Source organism: Amia ocellicauda, chromosome 10, assembly GCF_036373705.1.
Source record: "Amia ocellicauda isolate fAmiCal2 chromosome 10, fAmiCal2.hap1, whole genome shotgun sequence".
In the NCBI taxonomy this organism is placed as follows: domain Eukaryota; kingdom Metazoa; phylum Chordata; class Actinopteri; order Amiiformes; family Amiidae; genus Amia; species Amia ocellicauda.
In genome coordinates this window covers 10,107,912-10,121,385 of record NC_089859.1, presented here as the reverse complement: position 1 = coordinate 10,121,385, position 13,474 = coordinate 10,107,912, and the positions used below count along the sequence as shown (strand labels likewise).

Sequence of the window (13,474 nt, the reverse complement as noted above, 5' to 3'; positions counted from 1 at the left end):
AAATTCCTTCTCAAGACAGTGAAATGTCAGACATTCCTTTAAAATATAGTATCCTCTATTTACCACAGGAATCCTCTAGGAAATTTTTGTAGGTGTGATTAAATTCACCTCCATCATGGCTAGTCCATAACCTTCATATCTGTGGCAGAGAATGTATGAGCAGAGAAGCAGGAGAGCGAGAGAAATAAGGGGTTTCTGATAAATCTGAAACAAGCTGCAGAAGTATGAAGGATGTCATGCTTGAAATGAAAAATGATTTAGGCGTGTTCACACAGACCAAGTACTGCAATGTCATCTGTTTCAGCACAGAAGAGCAAACTTACTAACAAAGAGAAGCCTAGGAGTTACAGTAAACCTAAAACAAAAAGTATTGGTTATTGACAGCTCCCTGTGTATAGCAGCAATTTGTCACTAACTTTTTTGGTTGATTTAATTTGTTGGTGGTGTCTAAAAATCCTTACACAATAAAATCCATGTTGGTATAAATTACTTATTCTCTTTGCACACCCATGCAGTAGCTCAAAATCCCTTAAATTAAAATCATCTCCCAGCCTCACTTGTCAAGCGTCTTGTTTAAATCTTCAGAACAGACTCCTTGAGTTAACACAGGCATCCTGCTGGCCTTACTGCTATGGATTCGGTTAAGTTTATGATCCTTTTCCTTGTAGCTGCAGCTTCAGAATGCTTTTAAGTGTAATATATGGGTCAGCGAGCCAGAGCATTACTGCATCGATCTATAGAACAGCCCTCTATATCATTAGTCCCTGTGAAATGTCATTTGCATCCTAAGCAGAAAATTACAAATTAACCAGGATGGATCAAGATCATTCAGCAGTTATAACATTTAATAGCATCCGATTTATGCAAGTCAGGTACAGTTTATATAGATTGAACCTGCATTAGCCACTTATCCAGTGTTTCATTTTGAAATGGCATAGTATAATAGTAGTAGTACAAAATAAGTAGGTAAATAAATAAATAAATAAATAAATAAACAAACAACTTAAAATGGATGACTAAGTCCCGTCAGAAGTGATTTATGCTGGAATAGGTGGCTAGAGTTAAATACCTAAGCAGTAAGCACACACATGGAAGACTTATTAAACAATTATGAAAATACCATGAATGGCTATTCAACAGAAAGACAACTAGTTCACAAAAAAAAGAATTTAACAATATAAGCAAAACATGCATTAGTCAATTAATATTTTGCAGACAACAATGCATGAAACTTTAAAAAAAAAAAAAAAAGTAGTCAAGCAGTCAGGCCTGTACTGTTCTCTTGGTGTCACCATACATGCACTTGCCCACTTGTTGAGAACACTAGCCAGTTGAGCGTCTGTGTGACTGAAGCTCCTGCCATTCGTGGCCCAATAATGACCCCTCACTTAGATCCTTTCCTCTTGCCATCTTGATGCAAAAGCGGGTGAACTGGGCCTGCTCAGCATTTTTATACATGCCACAGAGCATGATATGATGTTAATTGCTTAATTGTATCATGCAGTACACCTCTTTGGAGGCATTCAGGGCTTTCAGGGAGAGCCATGCGGTAAACACTGCTTTATTATTAATTAATTAATCTTCTGAACACAGACAGATCCCAGGCAGGCACCCCAAGAAACACAAGGCCTCTCCTTCAAGGTTCCTGTCTTCCATTCGCAGGGTTTGTGGGGCTGCATTTTAAGGTAGGTTTAACACACTAACCTTAATTTGATGTGAAGTGCTGAGGTTATTGAAGCTTTCACTTCACCAGCTGTGCTGCCTGGCAACTGTCTCTATGAAACCAGCATCTGCCACACTGTAAGTTCCCGATACTGTGCACACCCCAAGTCATGGAAACACTTGTAAAAGTGGTCAAATTAAGTATCACATGTTAAAGAATGAAACAAGGATTGCATTATTGTAGTTGTCCATATCAGGATTAATGTTGGATAATATCACACAGGCGAATCTTAGTAGTTATTGTGTGTTTACATCTTAGATCCACATCTTTACAGGCATTTTTTGGTACTTTTCAAACTGTAAAGGTAAAATGTAAAGCATATGAAAAATACTATTATAATTATGTAGATCACTTTGCAGTACTAAAAAGGTTTTCTATGTAAACATAATGCACTGGGTATCAGATTACTATTATAAAGGCAACACATTAAAATACTAATTAACAGTTGATTTTTACAGACTCGGCATACTGAAGACAGTCCTGTTTCCATATCTGTAGGTAATGATCCCTAATAGCACTGTTTACATATCTATATTGTCTGAACTGCCAAAATCGTAACACAACAAACCACAAATATAATAGTTTAATTGAATAAAGCAATTTGATCACAGGGCAAACTGCTTTTTAAAGACAAACCCAACTGCAGCCACAAACTATGATAGGACTGCTTAAAAATTAAACCTCACCAAAATATCTGATCTGTTTTGTCTAGTTCTGTTACAGAGATTTCTTCTGACTTAAGTGAAGACCCAAATCGCTCTCCCTACAAGTATGGCTTCCCACACCACCAATTCAATGAATATCTTGGGAAGTACATTGAATTAAGTATGATGAGATTACTGACCCAGACGGAAAGCATGTGTGCTCATACACACCTATATCCCCAATGAACAGAGGTCTTGGATTGGATTACATTTGGAGAAAATATTAAACTCTTTCAGCTCTCAGAGGTTTTGTTACAGTAGGTCAGCCGGGTCTCAAAAGAGTAGAATAATAAAGGACGCTCTATATCAGGAGTAGGCTGACCTCATTTAAAATACATTCAACTAGCTCCCGAGTGACTGAAGTATATGTCTCCACTAAACAGTGCAGGTTGGGCCCAACAGTGAAGACTTCCTTGTTCAGAGACAACTGTGACCAGTATTGCCCTCATGGTGGCTGCATTTGTCTCCCCTACAACACTGTAGCTCTACTGTTTGCATGATGGAAGCAGGATGGCTTCACAGGACGCGTGTAAATGGTCATAGAGGGTGAACCAAGCTGATTAATATTTGCAGATGTATTGACTGCATGGGCATTAAAGAACAGGGGCAATTGCAAATGTAAAAGAAAATATATTAAATGGACAAATATTATATTTTTATACTTTGTTGCAAAATGCACATTTTAATCAATAGCCGGTTTAAAAAAAAAATCCAAGGTATAACTTAACGTCTTCTCACCTTAATCAAGCTTCTTTTGTTCTGTAAAACTAAAACCGAAACTGCTTATTATCAGACTACTGGATTTACATTCACATGGCAATTTTTGTCTGTATTACAAACTAAAACTGAAGCTGTAAAAACAGGCTTCATTTGATGTGCCAGATGAACACAACCCAAAAACCATGTTGTATTAGTGACTTAAACTGAGTAACAACTATCTAAACATTATACCACAAGAAAAAGGGTTTCATTGGGAACCCTATCCAAACCTTGGAGAGATCCTAAAGGCACTGAGACACCCATGTCAATTGGTAGTGAAAGCTGTATATATTTGCATACCGAAGCTCACAAGAATGTAATACTGATTGGAGATTAGACTGATTAAATTTGGACATTTCCTTTAACGTCTGTAAAACAATAGGCAAAAATATCTTATGCACCAACTTGCCACTACTCTGCAGACTTAATACGAGCATAAGCCAACTGTGCATTAGCCCTGCTGTTGTTAAGTGATAGATATGGGATTACAACTTTGCTGGCCACTCGAAATAGTGTTTGTCCTGTATAAGTAAGGTTGTGATGGAGAGAGACGGAGACAGGTTTAGGGTTTGTAAATAACAGATTCTAGACCAAGGGGCTGAATGACGTAGTTCCCCCCACAAAAATAAAAAAAATCAGCAGGGACTTTTGGGAATTTCCAAAGACAAGGACAACAACTCTATTTATAATCAATGGAATGAATGAGGATACTTTATAGTTTGGCCCGGTTTCCAATGTACAGTACAATGAACTGAATTGAAGCAGGCTGAGTCATGTACTTGCTCTAGTTTCCATCACCTGTGAGATTATTCTTGCTCTGAGAGGTTGTGTAGCATAAGAGTGAACCCCAGAATACAAATCTTTCTTCCCTTTAAAGATGTTTTTATTCCCATTCATGTGATTGTTTTCTCCTCCACTGACAGATGGAATAAACTAAACTCTACAAACTATATTATAATACTGTATATGACATTAATTACACCGAATAATCTTCTGTTTAATGTTGTGTAAGACAAAAATATTACCTGCAGCATTGCACTGAAATATTGAAAATTAATTTTGTTGAACCTAATTGATCAGGTAGCTTTTGCACACACAGCATCACTCAATGTCTCATATTCTCGGTACAGTATCAGGTGTCATTTAATTTGCACTGGGACAAAGGCCAGACTTAGGAAGAATGCCAATGTTTCCCAGCACAAACGCACAGAGAAAGGTTTATTTATAGATGCAAACCTAATCTAAGACTGCCTTGATATAGACACAACATGCGTTTGAGGCTCTTAAACTTTTAAAGAACTTTTAAACTATTTTCTTAGCTATCATACAAGCCTGGAGTTTTTAGTACTTGTCCTGGATTACCCTTGTGTTTCCTATTAGACAGAGACAGAAAAAAATACAATCAACATCAAAACAAGAATCTCTGTTCATTGCTATTAATGTTTTTATATTTTATTAAGAGTGTAAAACCAAAAAGAAAATGGCATTTCACTTACAAAGCATTCTTGTGCTTCCTTCTCTTTCACTATTAAACTATACCACTATGACTTCATGTTTTTCTGGAGTCTAATAAAAGCCATTCCCCTTTCTATTTAGAAGTAGAAAGACTAAGAAGACCATAATACTTGTTGTTGAGCGAGAAAGCTCAGAAATATTCTGTTTTGATTCCACAGAGAGATTTTCCTGAATCCATGGCAACACTACCTATGAAATGAATGGTGCATCCGTTGGTCTCTCTCAGTGGTTTGTCAGTATGCAAATGTTCAAGTTTGTTCCTCACATTGGGCCTGTTTTTATATTGCTTTATTGACTAAATTGCAGTCAAAGAGACTAAACAAGAACATTGTCTAATGCCAAAATGAGCCTATTTATAGATAAAAAACTGCCATTTTAACTTGCAGCACATACTGTGTGTACAGCAGTCTGGTATATTCTTCAGAATCTGACTAAAAAAATGAAAACAGAAAGATGAAATACACAATAATATATTTTCTACTTCCATGTATTCCTTATTTCACACTGTAATCAATAACGTTTAAGCCATTGTTCCGTTTTAAGGTTATTTATGTATTCATTTTACACCCTTCTCTTTATGTTAAGATGACATACAGGCTTGCTTCATATTAAGAAAAACAACTTGGCAAGTTCATTAAGAGTCCTACTGTTCTTACAATGAACTTGCGAAAGGAAAGTAATTTCATTAAACAATCCTACAGCCGACTCTTCCCTCTGCACTCAAGCAGGCCATATAATTGTGTGCTTTCTCCCCAGCTTCAAACACTGTTTTCCTTTACTTATCTGCAGGAAGCCAAACCCTGGAAACACAAGCAGTTGCCAGGCCTCAGGGTCTTTAGTTTATTCCCTTATTAGATAACATTCACACTTAGACCTGCAGGTACTGCATGTGGTTCAACTAAAACAGGTGACATAGCTGGCTAGCTATACATGCATTGAAAAATCAAGATTCGGCAATATATTTAAAGGAGTGGTTTACCACCTGGCCTTTTTTAATTATAGTATTTTGTTTTTGGTTGCATTTTCTCTCTGTGCAATTCTTTTTTTAGATTCAGTTGAAAAAAATGGTACATAATCTAAGAACAACAATTTAAGTAGTGCAAAATGTGAGAAGCGAGTGAAGTAAAAATGAAAATATAATTCAAGCCTATTAAGAAACAAAACTTATATTTATAGTGGACTGAGGCTGATTGAGAGGTACACGACCATTTTTTTTGTATAGGCCAAATGCTCATGCCTCTGAATATAAATCAGCCTAATTATTTTTAAGCCACATTTCTGTTGTTAATTATAGGAGGCCTGAACATTTTTTTCTTTCACCATTTGCCCTACTATACTAAATATAGTGATTACACATTCTCGTCTGTAAATAGTGCATCATTTAAAAACACACAGTACAGTATTACGGTCACACTGTGAACCCTATTAGCCACCCATTTCTTTGTGTTTCTAGTCTGTTTGTAATTTCTGATGCATGCAATAAAACTTGTGAGTACAGTATTTGTGAGATGGGGTTTTTGTGCTTTACCATTAGGGTCTGCTAACAGAGCTAGAGAAAGGCACATGGTTAACAATCACTGTCTGCAACTCTATAAACATTAAAAAGCATCTATCCCATTCAAAATGCAGACCAGATCCTGATGTGGTTCAGCTGAATGCAGAAGAGGTTTCTAATGACGCACGTAGATGATACTCTTCTGAAACGGAAAGGCTTCCCACTACAGACAAACTGTTAAACTAGTGGAATGACAATAATTCTTGCTGGGTCTGTCTCTTGCCAAGAGATGTCTAACACAGCTACACTAACCTCTCTACTGCTCAGTGTTTTAAAGACGGCACTATTGTGCATGCTTATTAATAATTAAGACCTGTAAGCCAGAAGCAGGCATTGTCCTTATCCTTCCCGTTAACATCTTGGGTTGATGAGAAGATGTAAGCATTGTCTGTGCATAATAGTTACGATTTCACAGTTGACAGTCTTGGAGCTGCTGTAACACTGTAGCCATCAACATGCCCAGAGATTTTACAGTTCAATAGCTATTTAATTAACAGTACTCTGATAAGTTCTCCAGTCAATGAAAGAACAAGTAGATATAGCTGACTAAAGGCTGTCCACAGTCCTTTTCAGTTTACTGCCACTGTCGGGATAAATCTTTTTCTCTTTTCATTTGGGTGCATCTATTTTTCTCATTTAATTTCAAAAGCAATGTAAAATTATAACTGGGTTCAGCAGAAGATCCAATGCTTTAATCATTTAATGGATCTTCACCTGCTTAGTACAATGTTTGACAAGGAAAAAGTGTACCTGTAAGAGCAGAGTAAACCAGTTTGCAATATGATTCTCCTAAATTTTCTACCATGCTACCGTCCCATCACAGGGTTTGGCATTTATTTGCACATGGTTGTACACTCCATCCAATGAAATTAGGCCAAAGAAATAACCTACAATTAGGCACCAGCTATATTATGAATACCTTTATCAAGAAAGGGACACAGAAGCATCTTACAAATACACAAGAAAACTACTGTATTAGTGCTTATTGCAACTTACCAGTCTTCTGTACATTCATGTATGAAGGACCTGAAAGAATGTCAGCTAAACTACATAAGTCCTTTCATGCGTTTTATTTTTCTCTTTTAGATGAGGACATTTGTTTTCAAGGCCTGTGCTTGTTTGCTGTTGTTCTTTAAATTCAACCTTTGCAAAAAAATAATATACATATGAAATGTAAGTCAACCATACATTAAGATGCTGCAACAATGCCAAAACAGACCAATGAAAAGGAAATTGTTTAATACAGAATAATAAATACATAAATTAATAAAAATTGATGTTTCGTATGCATTCTGCCCACACTCAGTAACCGATTTAATTCTGGCAAACTTTAAACAAACACTGTCAATTGCCTATAAGCTGCTGACTGTCGAAATGAAGCTTTACTTTGGAAAGAGATGAGAGAGTTTCTTGGAGTAAGCCGATTATGAAGCAGTTTAGGAAACACAGATATAAATGTTGTAAATTGGATGATCCAGATGGTTAGAGAGAGTCTCTTCAGCACTATGGCATTACCAATTGCGAGATGGCAAATGCCAAGCCTGAAATACTCACCCCACTGCTAATGAACCATATCTGGATTACAGAGGACACCTGCATATCTGAGTTTGTAGGTTAAGGGGGACTCCCCTTATTGTAGCTCAGACAATCTGTATGCCGATTTACTGCCGGGTACACATGGCATGTTTCTGGCTCCTAGCAGTGCTTGCAAATCATATATACCAAGACAGACATATTTTAGAGTTTCTTAAATTATGAAATGTACTGCTAGGACCATACTATAACATATAGTCAGATAGTTGCTGTGTGCAATGCATAGCTTTGTACTTTACTTTGGAATAAAGAAATTATATATCTACATATAGGAAATCTACCCATTTGCCTCAAGATAAATGTATTTGAGCAATGCATATTACCAGTGCTCACTTATGGATGTGAAACCTGGTCACTGAACACAAAAACTGCAGAAACAATGGAGGATGGGAAGATGAATGCTTGTAATAACAAGAAGAGAAAGAAAAATAAATGAATGAATCCAAGAACAAATGATATACAACATCAGTGAAAGAGTGAAACTATTAAAATGGCAATGGGCCCAACACATTGCAATAAGAACAGATCAAAGATGGACAAAATAAGCTATCGAATGGATCCCAAGAGATAAAAACAGACCTAAATGAAAGATGAAATCATAAACTTTAAAGGCGTGGCATGGAAAATATCTTGGGGAGAGCTTCATCCAGCAGTGGATCGATATGCCTATTCCAAACCAACAGATATGTGTAATTTATTACAATGTACCTTTCAGAGTTATGGAACAATTTTTAATACATTTTAAAAGGTCATCTATGTTAACTGCAGATGCCTATTGATGAAGTCTACATGAAGCTTAACAAAGCGTTTTGAGAATAATTATAATTATTTACATTACATTTTTGGTTTGTGCATTAAATTGTGCTTATTTAGGCTACTCATGTTTACAAACATGTGTGCGTATCTAGATTTCACACAGGCAAATGCATTCCTTCTTTTGTAACATAAGAATTAAATTAAAAGAATACTATAAAAGGCCAAGGAGGTGTCCATTGACCAATAAAGCTGAATGGTGTACAGCTAAGAGTTACAATATGAATTTTAAATTGCAATTGTGCCCTACTAGGCCCTCAGGCAACATCTTTGAATATCTAACTACAGCACTACATCAGGCACAGACAAGATGACAACCCCTCTGAGTCTGTGTGTCAAATTACTGAGCTGCCAGTCTCCGGCAAAGCAAAAACATAAGCTATTGAATGGTAGCCAGACAAATGGATTAAAATGAAGAATTTAATTTGACAGAGTGATCCAAAGCCACAGTGCAGAACAAGTGTGCCCTGAACTGATGTCTACTTGTATGTGGGGCAATAGAGACTGGGAGAGCATTACATTATATGTATGTGCCTACAATAAATGAGGCTGCCATTATTATATTTATTATTTATTTATTTATTAGCAGACGTCATTGTCCATTGGCGACTTACAAAATATCAGAGCAATTCAAAGTGAATGAAACACAAGAGGACTATGATTAAACATACTCTTGGAAACATAAATATGGATCTCTTTAAACAAATTATACAGAATACTGTAATGGAAGTACCAAATTACAGTACCTAGGTAAGTAGTATGAGTTAGTTCTGTCTAGAGGCAGAATCTATCCAATAACTAGTCAACATGGCATTTCACAAGCTCTGAAGAGAAATTAATTGTTTGAGACAATTTATAATTGCATAAATAATAGGTTGTTTGCAAAATGAGAATATTTCTGTGACATTGCATCTACCAACCCAAATTAATAGTGCTGAAATTAATTAGACAAATGCATTTAATGGAAAAAATTAATCAAATTGAATACAATGCTCAACTAAGTGCATGTTTTCAATTAATGTTTTTTCACCAGCTTTATTAAATCTTGCTTCTGGTCACAACTTACAGCCATTGTCATGGTTCTGAACAGCATACACTCAAAATACAATGTTAAACTTTTAGTCAACATTTAAATACGGTTCTTGTTACAAAATGACCACAAGACATGTTATTTTGTATCGGTTGAAACCCTCTGTACGAAATGCATAAACGTTCCATAAGATAAAAACATTTGCATTAAAGCTTATCTTCTTTTCTTTTAATGAAAGGCCAACATTCAAATATTCAAACTCATCAAGTAAGGTGGGTTGGCATGACCTGTCTGTACATCCTAGAGATTGTTTTGGAATTTTACTATGAAACTTTTGTCTTCATTTTTCTTAAGTAAAAAACAATTGGCCTACACTTTGGAGATAGGATCCATGCTTAAGTTTGACTAACACAGACTACAAAATAAGTCTTAATGTATTAAAGCATTAATCTAGGGCTGGGATTTCAGAAGTATGTTTTAAGAAAAGCGAGAACAGTCACTATATTATATTAAACTTGGTTCTAAACAATTACCATTAACATATTTAGCAAGTTGAATAGCCAATGGCTGATTCTGGGAACTTCCACAAGTAATGTGGTTACTGCATTGTACTGCATCCAACAAATTATGTAAGGAATCAAATGTCAGTCATCTCAATTCATGCCATGACTAGAAAAACTCCTAATTTATTTTGTTTTATTTTTATCTGGTTTAATTTCCCCATTAGAGACTGCAGTTCTTATAATATGGTACACAGAACATGAAAAATTGGTTATTGACAGATAAATTAGTCCCTTTGTAACACTGCAAACACTGCACTGGCACTGTATTCTGTCCTATTCATACGACAATGTATTACATATCATATCAAACAGAGAACCCAATTATATTTTCCTACTAATAATACAAAAAACATTTAAAACTGGCAGAGATAAATAGGAATCCAGATTTGTATTTTAATGTATTTTTCCTTCCCATAGCAACGCTTCAGGGACTAACAGGGAATTACGCTTTAGAGACTAACAGAGAATTAAGAGTTTCAAAAGAGAGACAGTATAATTTGCTTATACTGACATGGCCACAGAAGTGGATGCATAATGCACAACTGATAGCCAAATTTAGCAGTGAGGTAAAAGACTTTTAGGAATATACATCAACATCCTATAGTACAGGATGTTAATTGCACACTTGATCTTCAAGCTAAATGACTATCATCAACAAGGAAAGGATTTTCCTGCATTACAATTAATCAAATATTCTTGTAATTAAAACTAAATTGAGAATTCATTCAGAATGCTTTTAATTCACGATAAAGAACAATACAGTAGTGTGGAAAAGTATTGATTTCCTTACAGAACACTTAAAGCTTCTATAGTTTTCATTTGTTGTGTTATAAAATCAACATCTGAAATTGAAAAACCTGCAACGCTATCAAAATTGAAGACTGTTTGATTGTATAATATTTCACACAAATTCAGAATGCTACACAAACACATTTGATTTTGCCCACATCTGAGCAATTACCCTTCCACTAAATTTGGATCTAATAGTCTCATTTTCATTTCCAGTAATTAATACCAAGAAAACTCCCTGAGGGTAAAACCTGTGGCATGGAACCTATGCAAATAAAAGGTTTAGAATCTAACTGAGGGTATAGAATTGCATAATCCAAGAAGATAATGCCCTCTCAAACACATCTCCATGGTATTAGCTTTGAAAATCAAGATGAAACAGGGTATAAAGCAAAATAAATAGTATTATTTTTAGCAAAACAATGCATACTTGTGTGTGTTCAGTACACAGCAAATCCAGACATCTTGGCACAATGTGGTATACGAGAACAGTACAGTACAGCCCATACATTAGTGTCATCTTCATTTTTAGAATGGGCACATGAAGAGGAGAATGATGGAATTCAAACCCAATCTAGAATGGGCCCAGCTTCCTCTTCGCAAACATTCCCTTGGGTGACCATTATCTTCCACATTGGAGATTGTGTTAGTTGGGTCTCCTCCTGTCTTCAAAGAGTATTTTCTGGGAGAGGGATGCCTGAGGGGACATAACTGCAGGATGGAGTCTAACAGCCACAATGACACGTCCAGAAAACCATCAGTCTCAAGGCTCAGACACACGCGCCTCTCCCGAGAGACACAGCGCCGAGCTGTAAATGGAGCAGCACTGACTCAAAACAGCCGGAGACGTTCATGAACAGTGCGAAAAAGCTTGCTGCCATCTACAATAAGCATGGCCCCTAAGGAAAGGTGCTTTGGCAGTCACTCCATTAAGCTGTTGTCACGTTTTTGAAAGATATTCCAGATCCTACAGGTCGGCGAACCCAACAAAACAACAGTTACCCACTCAATATTAAAAATAATCAAGACTAAGGCATCTCACAGGCATACACATGCAATAGTCACATTTAACACACAGCGGGGAAGTGGAAATCACTTTACAGGTGTACTAATTTCAGCACCAGTCACCTAAGGATCTATAGTGATAGCAGCCAAAAAAAGATAAATGAAACCAAGAACATTTAATGTTTACTCGACTGAATGTTTACATCATCCTATCACTCCCTGGGAAGGTGGGGAGTTTCCAAAAAAAACAAAAAAGTTATATCATTTACTAAAGAGCAATCTCAGGCATCTCATTTATTTGGAGTAAAAAAATACCCTTTTCATGAGGAAATGAATGTATCTATATCTACATCAATGTTTTTTTTTTTTAACTCATATAGACAATCTTCTCCAAAACCATAAAGATCCCAAATTAATGCTTTTAACAATGACTACAGGGAACTCTAAACTACATATGAAATCTTTTTTTAATACAGTACAACCATTATCCCTTTATCGGAAAAAACAAACAAACATTTTAACCAACCATTAAGTAATTAATTAATTCCTAATGTTTGTGTTAGATATCCATGACACAAACATAACAGGATTGATGCCTTTGTGCCAAAAGGTGATAAACAACTGACTCTCTCGGTTGTATTCTGGGCCAAAATCTCTTCTACCAAAGGGAAACAACAAGTAATTCAATATTATAAAGGATTAATCCCTTTAATTCAGTGTTTTCACAGTCTGAGAACCTGAGTGCTGTGGAATAACACCAGACTGCATGGTCTGGTTAGTAAAGAAGTAAGGTTGTTGAATGGCTCTCTGCTTAAATGTTAAGAGTTATCTAAAAACAAATAAAACAGCTTCTGAAAGCCATGGGGACTTACAAGAAAAACAAACACTTAATGCAAAATATACACATTCACTTGTAGCTGAATTATTCACACCCTTCATTTGAAATAATGTTATTCTGTGATTCACAATTGAATCAATGTTGTTAATAAAAACAAAGATTATATATCACCATCACCATCAGTCTATATTGATCCACTTATGGATAAAGGCTCCCCAAGATGTTTCTACTTGCTTCGATCTACAGCTTCTCTTTTTCATGTCAAGCCTGCAAAAGCTTCCATCTTTTATGTGGTCATCTTCTAGGTATTTTCTCATCTCTTGGTATCCGTTCAATAGCCTCCTTGGTCCATCTTTCATCTGTTCATGTCCTTGCAATGTGTCTGGCCCATTGCCATTTTAACAATTTCAATATTTCAGTGATGTCACATATTCTGGTTTGTTCTTGATACACACATCCATACATAATTATTTTAAAATCATACATATGTTGAGGGCTTCCTGAACCCTGATCTGAATGTGAAAAAAGTGTAAAGATTCCAGTTGAATGATCCAAGCTAGGACAGGGTCCAAGAGTGCCATGCTATA

The 13,474-nt window shown here is 36.0% G+C and overlaps 1 protein-coding gene across 3 annotated transcripts in view; it reads right to left on the bottom strand.

Annotated features, from left to right (window-relative positions):
* Positions 1 to 13,474, bottom strand: part of lrch2 (leucine-rich repeats and calponin homology (CH) domain containing 2) — a 57,311-nt gene that overhangs the window by 29,704 nt on the left and 14,133 nt on the right. The window lies entirely within an intron of this gene.